At 46.8% G+C, this 14,335-nt stretch overlaps 1 long non-coding RNA gene across 1 annotated transcript in view; it reads right to left on the bottom strand.

Moving 5' to 3' along the window:
• Positions 1-3,050: 3,050 nt before the first annotated feature.
• Positions 3,051-14,335, bottom strand: part of LOC138245533 (uncharacterized) — a 168,163-nt gene continuing 156,878 nt past the window's right edge. The window contains exon 4 of the long non-coding RNA XR_011194138.1: positions 3,051-3,594. This is a non-coding gene — a long non-coding RNA (uncharacterized lncRNA). The remainder of the gene's footprint in view (positions 3,595-14,335) is intronic.

Here is a 14,335-nt window from a genome sequence, read left to right as displayed (position 1 = left end):
GCTAAGATTACATAGCGCACGAAGATATTGGGCCTCAGTGCAAGCAGAAGAGGGTAGATCTGGCAGAATGCTGGCCTGGCTGGTGAGACCAGGAAGCGAAGGGGCTCCTATAGTAAATGTGCGTGACATGAAGGGGAGGATTCACCACTCACATAAAGAAGTTAATGAGGCCTTCCTAGAGTACTATACCTTTCTATACAGGCAGCCAGATCCAATCGAATTAGAACAGGTCCGGGCATACATACACCCATTACCATCATCCACATTGACAGATAGTGACAGGGATGTCCTTGGGGGCCCGGTGTCGCTGGAAGAAGTGCAAGAAGCCATATCACAGTTGGCAGCTGGGAAAACCCCAGGTACCGATGGGCTGCCGATAGACTTCTACAAAAAGTACTCTTCACTGCTAGCTCCCAGACTGGTAGAAACATTCAGAGGCATTCCAACAGGGTATGCTTCCCGGCTCTATGAGGGAGGCCCTGGTAATCCCCCTGCCTAAGCGAGACACAGGTGAGCTCTCGGTGACCGACTTCCACCCATTGTCAATGCTAAATTGTGATTTCAAAATCCTCAGTAAACTTATGGCCAACATATCCCTAATCTGATACACCAAGATCAAAATGGATTTATCCCAGCACGGAACACATCCTTGAATCTGAGGTGCCTGTTTTCCATTTTACACATGCCACTCAATGAGAAGCCCCCAGGGGCAACCCTACGCGCAATAGACTTCGAGAAGGCATTTGACTCCCTAAGATGGGATTTTCTACAGACAGTGATGCTCCGAATGGGGCTGGGAACAAACTGGGTGCGCTGGGTGGATCTGTTATATGCATACCCCCTTGCAAGAGTGAAGACCGGAAAGTCGATCTCAGAGGCATATCCAGTTTACAGGGGCACTAGACAGGGATTTCCTCTGTCCCCTCTATTATTTGCTCTGGCTATTGAGCCCCTGTCCGCCCAGTTCCGTTCCGCCGGCTTGGGCAGAGGGATAGTGCTAGGACAAACTGAAAATATCATCTCACTCTACGCAGATGACGTTCTAATATACTTGAGGGAGGGCGAGACAGGCCTGCCCTGGGCATTAGAGGCGTTAGACAATTTTGGAGCCCTTTCGAGGCTCAGATTAAATAGAAGTAAGACCTTTGTCTTCCCACTGGAAGCGGGCGGAGCGCACCCATCGACATGCCCTCCTGACATTGTGTGGGCTCCACACACCTTTAAATATCTGGGCATCCAGGTGTTCCACGACCTAAGAGACTTGCACAAGGATAATATAGGTAAGGCACTCTGAGCGCTCCGCTCTTCAGTGGGATTTTGGAGATCCCTGAAACTGACCATCTCGGCTAGGATATCCCTGTCAAAAATTATAATGCTCCCACGCCTCCTGTATTTTTTTACTAACCTACCAGTAGTGATTCCCTCAACTTGGTTCCACAAGTTAAACACCCTACTCAGAGAGCTTATATAGGATGGAGGCCGCAGACACACCTCGCTCCCTGTCCTCTGCAGGCCAGCGATCGTGGGGGGGCTCGGGGTGCCAGATTTTGAATCCTATTACTTGGCCTGTCAGTTGCAGTGGGTGGCTGGATGGCTTGCGGGGAGAGGATGCATGGAGGGACTCGCTGCTGGCGGGGGGAGAGGCGGAAATTAGATGCTTGCTCTCATGCTTGCCCGGGCAGGGAAACGCAAGGTAGAGAGTACATTACTGAAAACTGCGTTAGAATGCTGGAAGCGATGCTCACGTAGAGTGAGAATAGGGACAGCATATTCCACGGCTCTTCCATTAGAATGGCTGGTGTTTGACCCATCAGACGGGTCAAGGGCTAGCAGAGGCCTAGGGATATGGGCGAGTAAAGGGGTTGGGACTCTCAGAGACTTCTTTCAGGGAGGAGTACTGAGAACATTCACGGATCTAGTTGAAAGGAATAAAATACCGACTGGGCAGTTCTTAACTTACCAGCACCTGACTCACCGTATTAAAATACACTGGGGAACGATCAATGCAGAACCAGAGACAGACAATATCCTGCATATCCTCCTGACCATGGGCGAGGACACCCACCTGGACGCTAAACTGTACAGGGCCCAAAATGAGTGCACTCTGACCCCCCTCCAAGCCCTTTGTGAGAGATGGGAAAGGGCACTGGACAATACTCTGACAGAGGCTGCGTGGAAGAAAGCCACGGCATACCCTAGGACAGTAACTAGGAACACACGTTTGAGATATATACAATTTAATTAGTTGCACAGAACATATCTGACGCCGCATAGACTAAAGATCATCTATGGGGGAGACCCCAGATCATGCCCCAGATGCAACGAACTGGATGCATATTCTATGGCACTGTCCGGGCATCCGGCGGTCTTAGGAGGAGATACTGGGCGAACTTGAGAAATCACTGGGTGTCAAACTGGCACAGACCCCATTGCTGTGCCTGCTGGGACTGCGCTCCGGACTGGCGCTGGGTGCAGTAGCTACCCGGTTTCTAGACCTGGCACTGGTACTCTATAGGAGGCAAATAACACTAAACTGGAAGGCTTCTAGTTCCCCCCCACTGGAAATTTGGCGACGTGAAGTCACGAAATGGGCCAGAGCAGAACTCCAGGTCCTGGAGCGCGAAGAAATGAGTGGACTGCGCCAGAAACCCATTGCCCCCTTATGGGAGGAAATATTAGGAAGATGGGAATCTCGAGATAGTGACGAGGAAACACAAGGAGATTAGCTGAGACACCATCCTGCCAGGAATAATTAAGTAGAGAAGAACACATAAACACGCACTACGATCTGAAGGGGAAGATCGATGGACCTAGCTTCGAGCGTAAGGCAGCCGAGGAGGGCAGCAACCACCTGGGAGTAATTGACACTGCATAAGTCTGATCAGGAGCCATACCATGCACCCACACACATGAACAAATAACCCGAGTAGACAGTTAAGATTAAACTTAACAGGAGAACTCCAATCCCAGACGACTAGTCTTTAACCCACCCTACTATGAACATTCACCTCAAAGTAACCACCATCATGTAAATAGTTCTTGAGAATATCTATTAAGAAGTTACATAGACCATGAATACACTTGCGCAGACACTGTCCACAGATTGGAACAATACAACAACTGTTGGTAATAATTGATGCGGACTAATGTACAAGTTAAAGTTATATTATCAATGTATGAAAATAAAAGGATAATAAAATATCGTTTAAAAAAAAAAAACTGTTGTTGGAAGAAATCCTTCTCCCACTGTCTACCATAAACATCTTCCAGCCCTCTCCGCTTGGGACAGCCTTAGATACGACTGTCAGGTCCACCAGTGGGGGGGGGGGGTACGTGAGGAATAGGCAATCCTTAGGGGTGAAGTAGGAGGCACTATGCTGACCAGAGCAGGTGTAAGCTTAGATGTTGTCCAGCATGGGCCAATAATAGAGAGCAGTGCCTGATCTTCATCCTCCTCCACTTCCTTCTTCTCTTGTGCATTTCTGGCAGCTGACAAGACAGCTTGGAAAAGGAATGGGTTCTCCCCTTTGATTGTGCATTGCCTGCCACTGGTGGATGGTCCTTCTTCCTGAAACAACTCATCGTCCTCAGCACCTGTAAGAAAGAGGTTGCAACTGGCTAAGTATTTTCATTAAAATATCATGCAGTGCAACACAAGGGTTGAGTAAAATCATCTTCGCATCAACACAACAGATGTTTCACATGTGACCTGGTTTGTGTACACATACACGTAACAGCTTACAACGTAGCATTGAAGTGTTCAATACAGAGATACAATGCAAAAGCAAACTCACCAGTTGCAACCACAGCTCTGTGTGGTGTTGAGATCCCCCTTGATGTCAGCTGCTGGACCTGGCTACTCAAGTATGTAGCAGAAGATATGGTCCTCGATCCAGCAGCTTGTGACGGAAGTGACACCATATTTAATGTTCTGCATGAATTATATGTGAATATGCACACTTGACAGACACGTCACTGATTATGTTGGGGACATTTTACACATCAACTTCAGATGTAATGCAAAAGTGGCTATATCTGCTAATGCCCTTCCACAAGGACTTGGTTATTGTGCATGAGTATACAACACTTTCCTGATGGACGCATGGCAGTGGGTTTGACTACTGCAGCCAGGATGTCTCCCAAACCCCTGGATGTTGTCATCTGTAACACTGAGTTAGTAATGTTACAAACGTCCACATTTAAATACAAAGGAGGATGGTAGTGAATATACATGTACATACCATGGGTATAGACCAGTGATCTTCAAGTTACGGGCGGGGGGGGGCACATGTGGGCCTCCTGACCTTTACAAGCGGCCCCCTGGTCAACAGCAACACTGGTCAGCTGTTAATTGTGCACAGCCCTTACATCAACCAGGTATCAAACTTACAGGCAAACATGTATTTGGAGGTTATTGAAAGCTACAGGACGTAAATAACTAAGGTATCCTGCACTGCCTAACTTTGGGCACGCCTTTATTTCCAGGGGCATCATGCATCATAGGTATGATGTGGTCTCTTTAAATTTCTAAAGGTAGTTTTCCAAAACATGCAGAGCTGATTCACCTTTGCACGTCAGATCATGTCAGTGCATTGCAGAGTACAAGTTTGATATGCACAATTATCTTCCAATGTTTGGGTAACATTCATTCTAATATCCGCGCAGTGTATGTTGCCTGACCAGATGTCACACCGATGCTTGTAGCAGAGATCACTGCAGGCTGTTTATTTCTGGACGTCACAGGGCCTACAATATGGTTGTTTTCAGTTTACATTCTGGTTGACAAATGTGAAGCACAACATCTCCTAGTTCATCTCACAGGTTTGGCACTGTTTATGGATTTTATGTAATGTATCTATGAGGTGACGCATCACAACGTAGGAGTTAGGACTCTCTCCTGGCCATATTTCAGTAAAGCTTTGTGCTAATGGTGTGGGTTGATGTGCTCCATGACATTGCCTCCCTGATGGTGCAGGGACCTCTGCCCCATTGTGTGACTATACTCTGACAGTATGTGGCAACAAAAGAGAAAGGTCATCAGACTTAACCAAGTTTTTTGAATATGTGCAACCTGTCACATATGTACACAATTGCATTTACTTGCCAACAAGAGACATTTGTTGCTTTTAGGAGACTATAGACACTTTATATCATTTTACAGTGATATCTCAACATATATTTATTGCATCTTAATCGTTTTGACCTGCATCTTACCAGATAAATATTATCTTTTTTTCTAAACACTGTGTGGTGTATTTTTGAGGTGTGCTACTGTGTTATTGCATGATTTATTGCACAAATACTTTACACATTGCCTTCTAAGTTAAGCCTGACTGCTCAGTGCCAAGCTACCAGAGGGTGGGCACATGATAATTTGGATTATGTGTGATTTACCCTGACTAGAGTGAGGGTCCTTGCTTGGACAGGGGGTAACCTGACTGCCAACCAAAGACCCCATTTCTAACACCATGCAGTTCTTTGTAGTGCCTCACTATGAAATTGAGGATCATGGTGGTCTCCTCCAATGTGTATAATTTTTCTTCCTCCTGAGGGGTAGCATGTCTTCAGAGCAGGCAGGCGCAGCGTTGGTGTGGAAAAAACTGAGCCTTGGATGTGTGCTGTTTTTATCTCTTTTTTGTTGTAGGTGGTATTGATAGTGTACAGGTGTGTGAGTGTAATTACTATGACTTTGGCGCGAGGGTGAATAATATACCCGAGTGCAGATAATCTGCCCCAAGGGCGGATAATCAGCCCTAAGTGTGGACGTAAAGATACTACTCAAAGCTTACCTTTGTGAATACCGAAAATTTTAAACTTAGACTTTTGTTCTAAACTTAGACCAAAAGTCTAAGTTTACCCGTTTGAATTTGGCACATAGCTGATAAATTGAGGGGAAAAACATTTATGGGCACTGAGGCCACAGAATGTGTTCTACTTTCTGTTACTCCATCGCAAGTAAATGATGGTGTAGGAAGGTGTCCTCTTTCTTGATATGGTTTCCCCCATTTTCTGCCTGATGTCAGTGTGCTTGACAGTGTCTACTGGGACCTGCTAATTAGGACCCCAGTAGTTATGCTCTCTCCCTCTGAAATTGGTTGTAGGATACTGTTAACACAGTATTTCACCCACATTTGGCACACTGGTGCCCCCTTATAAGTCCCCAGTGTATGGTACCTAGGTACCCAGGGCATTGGGATTCCAGGGGATCCCTATGGGCTGCAGCATATATTTTGTCACCCAAAGGAAGCCCATGCAAAGGCTTCTGCAGGACTGCCACTGCAGCCTGTGTGAAAAGGTGCATGCACCCTTTTACTGCTATTTACACTGCACCAGGTCACATAAATGTCACCCCTATAGCAGGCCTTCCAGCCCTGAGGGCAGGGTGCAAACTACCTGTTTTTGAGGGCACCCCTGCACTACCAGAGGTGCCCCCACGACCTCCAGGACCATGTTCCCGGACTTCATGAATGCAGAGACGCCATTTTACACGTGTACTGGACACAGCTAGATAATGGTAACTCCGAACATAGGCATGTTTGGTATCAAACATGTAGGAATTATACTTCCATGCTTTTGCAGGCATTGGTCTGTAGGATCCCATGCACTCTAGGGGCTCCTTAGAGGAGCGCTAGTACTGCCATTACAGCCTAAAATCTGAGTTTTTCCAGGCATCCTCAGCTGCTGCCACCTCTCAGACAGGTTTCTCATGTCCTTTTGTTTGAAACACTCAAGCCCAGGAAGACAGAACAAATGATTTCCTTTGGGAGAGCGGTGTTACACCTTTTCCCTTTGGAAATAGGTGTTACAGGCTTGGGAGGGGTAGCCTCCCCAAGCCACTGGAAATGCTTTGAAGGGCACATTTGGTGGCCTCCTTGCATAATCCAGTCTACATCGGATCAGGGACCCCCAGTCCCTGCTCTGGTGCGAAACTGGACAAAGGAAAAGGGAGTGACCACTCCCCTGTCCATCACTACCCCAGGGGTGGCGCTCAGAGCTCCTCCAGAGGGTCACTGGGTTTTGCCATCTTGGATTCCAAGTTGGCAGGGAACTCTGGGAGCATCTGAGTGGCCAGTGCCAGCAGGTGACGTCAGAGCCCTCCCCTGATAGGTGCTTACCTGTTTAGTTGACAATCCCCCTTTCAGGGCTATTTAGGGTCTCTCCTTTGGGTGGTTCTTGAGATTTGGATTGCAAGACGCCAGCAGGAATCCTCTGCAACCTCAACTACAACTTCTCACCGAAGAAACTGCATCTGGACCTTCCAGGAACTCTCCAAACGGCAACAAAGAAGCAAGACGCCTTCTTCAACATTGTATCTTCAGCTCCTGCCAGCAACTGCAACTGTTTCCCGTCATGCATCCTCTGTGGACAGGCCGTCTCCAGCCTGCACCAGAACAGCGAAGGAACCTCCCTTGGGGTGAGAGAGTCACTCACCTGCTTAAGCAGGCATCTACTGCCACGACGACCGGCTGAGTTGATCCCCTCTCCTGCTGAGGTGTGTGGATCCTGCATCACCGGTGGTGGACTGAAGTGGTCCCGATGGTCCTGACGTCCTACTGTCCCATTTTGGTGGAGTTAAGAACTTGCCTCCCCACACAAGACAGTACCCCCGTGCACCAAGTGTTTTGCAGTTGCCAAGGCTTGTTGGCATCCTTCCACAAAGTTCTCCGTGCACCTTGCATCTCCGGGCCCCAGCACTCTATCTTGAGACGCACAGCTTCCTGAGTGGTTCTCCGGTGGCGTGGGAGCCTTTGTCGTAGTGCTGCATGGGCCTCTTTTGCACCTTTCTTTGTCCCCGTGCTGTGGGACTCCTGTGTACGCTGCCTGGTCTTCTGTGGGCTCTCTGAGTTGCTGTGGGCTCTCTGAGTTGCTGAGGCCCCTCTGAGTCCCCCTCCTGGGTAGAGTCCACCTGGTCCTTCCTGGTCAGCGCCAATTTCCGCTAACCATGAGCTTTGCATGTGCCAAGGCTTGTTGGCGGACTCCAGCAACGCACAACAGACTGCAATCCTCCATCGGCAAGGGACATCATTTGCACCAACCAGGAACCTGACTCTGTCTTCTTGGGTGCAATAATGACTTTTCTTCTTCACCAGTGGTTCTTCTTTTGCACCTTCATCCAGCTTAGCAGAGGCTCCTGTTCTCTTTGGACTCTTCTGTGCTTCTTGGGCTTTTTCCCCTTCTTCCACAGGTCTTCAGGTACAGGAATCCACTGTTGGTGTCTTGCAGTCTCTTCTGGTTCTTGCATAATCTTCTTTCTCGTTTCTGTGTGTGTTCTGGGAAAGTTACTGTGTTTTACTCCTGCTTTCCTGGGCACTGGGCTGGGTTCTAGTACTTACCTTTGGGGTTTTCTAGAACTCCCAGCTCCCCTCTACATACTACACTTGCCTAGGTGGGAAATCGACATTCGCATACCACTTTCTTAGTATATGGTTTGTGCTCCCCCTAGGCCCATTTCTAACTATTGTGATTTTCACTAATTGCACTGTTTTCTAGCTGTTTTTACACCTGTTTTTGCATACTAGTTTATATAATTTGTGTATGACTTATCTCTTAAGGGAGTGTAGTCTCTATGGTATTTTTGGCATTTGAGTAACCAAAATAAAGTACCTTTATTTTAATAACACTGAGTATTCGCTTTCATTTGTGTGAGTACTGTGTGACTACAGTGGTATTGCATGAGCTTTGCATGTCTACTAGATAAACCTTGGCTGCTCATCCACAGCTACCTCTAAAAAGCCTGGCTTCTTGACCCTCCTACAATGCACTAATAAGAAATAACTGGACCTGGTATAAGGTGTAAGTACCATAGGTACCCACGACAAACCAGGCCAGCCACCTACAGTTAGCCAGTCAGGCTCACCTAGTGATGAGAGGAGGTGGGGAACTGGTCCGAATACACCTGAATCAGTCATTTCCTTATCCTGAGCATCAGATGGCCGTATTCCAAAGCCCCAACCATACTACAACTGACTGATAAAGCGGCACAGGCAACGCTTACTCTGCAAGCAGGCCGGGGAGTTACAGGAGGGGGATTCAAGAGAATGATCGTCTTTGTGTGTTAGTGTATGAGTTTTGAATATGTCTGTAAGGATGGATGAAGTTTTAATTATTAGAAAAGCTGGACGAATTTAGGATTTTCAAACTACACAAACATTTACGACATTTCCTAAATTTTCTTTAGACACGCCCGCAGTCGGATGTTCCTCTAAAAAAAAAAAAAAGACAGGACAACAGGCTGTTGGGGCGTGCGTTTCCATACATGGCTGTCAGTGGGGAAATACAATGGCCACAACCCAACCATATTATGTGCTTTGCCCACTCACGGAAATTCTACCCTGAATTTTATGGCATTGAGGAAAGGAGACGAAGAGCGTAGGCACCAACCACAAAGTTAAATAGCTGTCCTTATGGCACTGCAGAGTTCGCAGAAAGGTTCCTGTTGTAGCTCAGGGGCCCATTTTTAGCCCCAATATTTTATTTTTTTAAAGTGTACGACCTTCGCAGGTCACAAAGCTGGCATAGTTTAACAATATTTTATGAACTTGCTGTCTGCAACTTTGCGCAAGTCTAATTTGTATGTATGCATATGTGTGTGGGTGTATAAGTGTCTGTAGGTGTGTGCATCAGTGGGTATCTATGCAGATTAATGTGAAGGAGTAACAACCAGATGGTGATTTTTAATGGTACATGGTAGATACCTAAGCACATTGGAAAACTTACTGGCATTTAACAGTGATAGCTGGGCACGAGATGAAATTAAGTTGCATTTGCAAGATACCTGGAAATGTCATGACACTGACTAGCACGACACTGCTATATCGGCATAAGATTTCAGTGACTGGAATATGATGGGGTACCCAAGTACATGGCGTTGGTGGCCAACTAGATTTACCTGGGCATGTTATAGAATTGGCTATCATGTGATGTGTGATAACTGCGAACATGCTGCCAATGAACTGCACATCAATCGGACCCCTGCACAATTGATGAAAATTAGTAGCATATATCTATGTGCTAAAAGTACGAATGCTATTCATGGTGAATTTATGGAAAATGGTAAGCACAGACCAAGGAACAAAATATGGTTGTATTTACAAAGTACTTCAGCCACATATTTGAGTAACAATTCATGCATGCTGTAGGTCATCTGTTAGTCATTTCAAAGCATCATTTCCTTAGTTGCACAATGCACTATCTTGGTAATATGGCAGTTATCGTATAAATATTTGGTGGCATTTTATTAGCTATATTGCTAGCTTTTATGGCTTTAAAATCAATGTATTTAGAGGCGTCTGGGGGCTCATGCTCTAAAATTGGGTTAAGCTAACTCTCTTGTCTTCTCAGGCCAGGTTCTGTGCTGAGCGGGCCCCCGAGCTCCAGTTTAAAGGGCGCTCCATGTACTTTACGGGGGGTTGGGGGAGCCTTCAGGTTTCCTTAGGTCACAGTCTGGGACGATTAAGTTTTAGCAACTTCTCATGTTCCTAGTCTTTCCTATCCAACTCCCATTCTCCATTACATTAGGTGAAATGTGAAAGTTATACGGTAAGAAGGACAATGAAAGACAGAAGCGAAGGAGTTTTTGTCAAGGTACTTTAACCACATCAACACGTATAACCTTTGGTCCAAGTTCTGTGGAAATTGTGCTGTTAACCAAGCCCAATTTCTACAAAACCTTCAGCTGTATAAACATTTAATGGCATGGTTCCGGGAACTCTAATTGCGAAAGCGCCAAATAGACAATTCTAACGAGTTTGATTACCTCAGCCTTAGTTATGCTCCAAGAATGCAGAGGAAGTGTATGACTGGATAATAAATACGGATGGCAAGACACTCATTAGTGTAATTTGAACATTTTGTTAAGATATTAATCATGTTTTGGTACTGAATTGCCAGTTGTAGAGGTATTACTTTTAACTGTCTACAAAATGAATTGTTGAAGGGATTATGTTATTTAAGTGTTTAATATAGTCTTTTCAAAGCCCAAAATATGTTATTAATTTTAATAAATAACTGCCACACTGCTCTCGCTACTGAGTATTGCACGCGCAGCACAACTTGCATCTATTCTACCTCTCCTGACCTGATCTATTTATTCTCTTCCTCTCTCACCACCAATTCACCCTCTTCCCTCCTGCCCAACACCGCTTTGGCAAAAGAATTAGCTCATTCACAGTGAAGGGCTAATTTCCTTTAAAGTCCCTAATTGTCCTCCCACTGGCTGCCATGTCCAAGAATATGTTCACCAGGCCCTGCAGTCTCTTCTGCAGATGCTGTGAGGATTGTGGTGAATTATATGGTATGGCTTCGTGATCTTACTGTGTAACACACACGCAAAACTGTCATGGGGCCAGTGTAGCTTCGAACAGCAAGGCTTCAACAAGGTGTAGAAAAGTGGAGTATTATGCTGCAATGCTGGTTAGGCTTCAGTATGTAATATTCTCACAATACCCCAAAGATGGGCATTTTTGATTAATCATAATAAATCCTTAGCTCAGTCCCAGTGACGGCTGGTAATTTTAGAAGGAAGGGAGCGGGCGGGAAGCACACTCACACTCATTCATTCACACACACACACGGACATCCATTCACAACACTCATCAACATTCAAACATAAACGCATGCACCAAACATTCATTTAAAAAACACACACACATTTACCTTCATCTCTGAGCTTCCAGGAGGGTTGGGACTGCTGCCATCCCTCTCTGGCTGACCTTAGGTCAGCCAATGAAGGAAGGCAGCAGACCTAGCTTTGTCACAGAGTGGGATGGGATCAGTGAGAAGTCTGACCACATCCCACTCTGTGACGAGGTGTCACTGATTGACACTCGTCTTGGGCGCTTCAGGGCTTAAACCTGAAGCGTCCAGGTCGGGATCAATGGGTGATGCTTTCCCTCGTCACTGAGGGGGAGAGCCTCGAGGCGCCTTTGCTGAGCCGAGGAAGTCACACCCATAGGAGCTGTGACATCTTCAGCCCAGCAAAGTTCAGCTCAGGCAGCCAGGAGTCTGTGCAAATCACGCATGTCTCGCTCCTGGCTGCCTGAGCAGAACATGAAGAGTATCTGTCAGGCTGATCTTTGCTCAGCCTTACAGCCACTCTTCATGGGGGGTAAAAGGTGGGGTGTGGCCCCTACCACCCTAAAGGATGGGCCGTGGCTGCTCAGTCCCGGTAGTGTGGGAAAGATCAGTCAGGCTTTACTAGAGGAACATGAACTACAGGAACAAGCGTTAAGCATTTCGGAATACAAACAGATGAAAAGTAATTGGCATGACTCTAAAGAAATCCAACACCAATTTATAAAAATAAAGCAGATTTTTATATTATTTTGGACACCAAAACAAAGTAAATCAGATATATATTACCAAAGTTATGGATTTTAGAGTGAAAATAAAATCAGTACATTTACAAGCTGTCAAACTTTACCACTGTGGTCAATGGGGAAAACATCAGTGACACTCAGACACTCGAGAGATGTGTTCGGAGCAACTCACTGGTGGTTAAGGTGTGGGGGTCCCATGACCAAGCTGCGACCATCAAACCAATTTTACCTCACGAGTGCAGAGGTATCTTGGCTATTCTTGGTGCTGAATGTGGGAGCCGGTTGTGTTGGAAAATGGTACTTATGACACTCTGTCACCTGCAGGTCTAGTTTATGGAAGCCCACTGGGGTTATGGTTGTGTGGGCCCCTGGACCAGGATTCACCAGGCAGAACAACTCTACCAAGCTTGGGCGTCTCAGTTGCAGAAGTCTGCTTGGCTATACTTGGTCCTGAACGGGAGGTGCATTTGCCAGGTTTACCACTGAGATGGTGCAGGTGAGGAAGCAGATGCAAAAACTCAACAATGGAGCCACAGGTGACATTAAATGAAGGTGTTGCGGTGTGCCTTCGCGTGCAGCGCCGAGTAAAGGTGATGATGACCGAACTGGCCACCAATAAGCCTTGGCAGTGGTAAGGTGGAGGAGAAGCTATCTCCCCTTCCAGAGGTCCAGTGGAAAACGGTAGCCGCTGTAACTTTGCACAGAGCTGGAATACCCTTCCCACAATGCACTGGACCACCTGCCTTTGAGCGATCCCATGGGGTCTGATGGCCAGCACTTCCTCAGATCTGGTAGGTGCGTTTTACCTGGGGTGGGAGTCTCATCTTGCCTTTTGCTCACAAAGGGTTCACTCTTGCTGGAGGAATCACTCTTTGGTCCAGGACCAGCCGCAGTCGTAGGGTTCTAGGAAGGTTGCCAGAGGTTCATGGTATCACACCTATTTTTTGTGCAGGTTCCTGTTGTCACTGATGCTGGTCCTCTCTTGTTCTTTCTTCGCAAGTTACCGCAGATCTGAGGTTCTGGTGCCAGGGCCCCTTAAATCCTAGATTTAGTGGTACTAGGGGTGTGGGTGCAAGTAGTCAATGGGCTACTACTATCCCCAGCAGCCCATCTCCCCCGGAGGTGACCACATCTGCTGGGTTGTGGCAAATTTGCTACCCAGAACCCTCTATTTTGCCACTTTCAATATGGCAGAAGTCTTTCTCTGCTTTACAGACCAGGCTGCCCATACTAGATGTATGGCTAATCTTCTGGGGTGTACGCCTCCTGACTAATTTTCTTGCCTGCCCAGGTGCAAATGTGCATGGGCAGGGGGACAGCTTGCGTGCATATCAGAGGTGGTGTGTCCTTTGAAGCTCACTGTCTTGATTTGCTACATCACTAGCCTTCCTGGAAGGGAGGGAGGTGTGACATCCTTACCATCCAGGCCATTGTCCTGACTCCTGGGAGTGATCACCCTTATGCCCAGAGGATCAGAATCCCATCTTGGCGGCAGCATCTGTGGGCTGGCAGCGAGAGCAAAGGGAAGCTGGGGCAACTCGATGGGTAATCTCTAAGGCTGCTCTCTGGATCCATGCCACATCACCCTCGAAACAAGATGTGTGTCAGGGATGAGAAGAGACATTGTTTGATACCAAACATGACCCATTTCAGTGGTACCATATTGGCGTTGGTGACCTTGGGTTTGCCCGGGTGCCCGCCCATGTTATCCTATGTACCGCTTGTAGGAGGCTGGCCTGGCTTGTAGTGGGTACCAGAGGTACTTACACCTTGTGCCAGGTCCAGTTATCCCTTATTAGTGTAGAAGAGGTGTTTCTAGCAGCTTAGGCTGATAGAAGGTAGCTATGTCAAAGCAGCTTAGGCTGAACTAGGAGACATGTAAAGCTCCTACTATACCACTGGTGTCATATGCACAATATCATAAGAAAACACAATACACAGATATACTAAAAATAAAGGTACTTTATTTTTATGACAATATGCCAAAAGTATCCCAGTGAGTACCCTCAGCATGAGGA

The sequence above is a fragment of the Pleurodeles waltl genome, chromosome 7, assembly GCF_031143425.1.
Source record: "Pleurodeles waltl isolate 20211129_DDA chromosome 7, aPleWal1.hap1.20221129, whole genome shotgun sequence".
Taxonomy (NCBI): domain Eukaryota; kingdom Metazoa; phylum Chordata; class Amphibia; order Caudata; family Salamandridae; genus Pleurodeles; species Pleurodeles waltl.
Note: the sequence above shows the minus strand (reverse complement) of the source record. Positions and strands in the feature narration are given on the sequence as shown.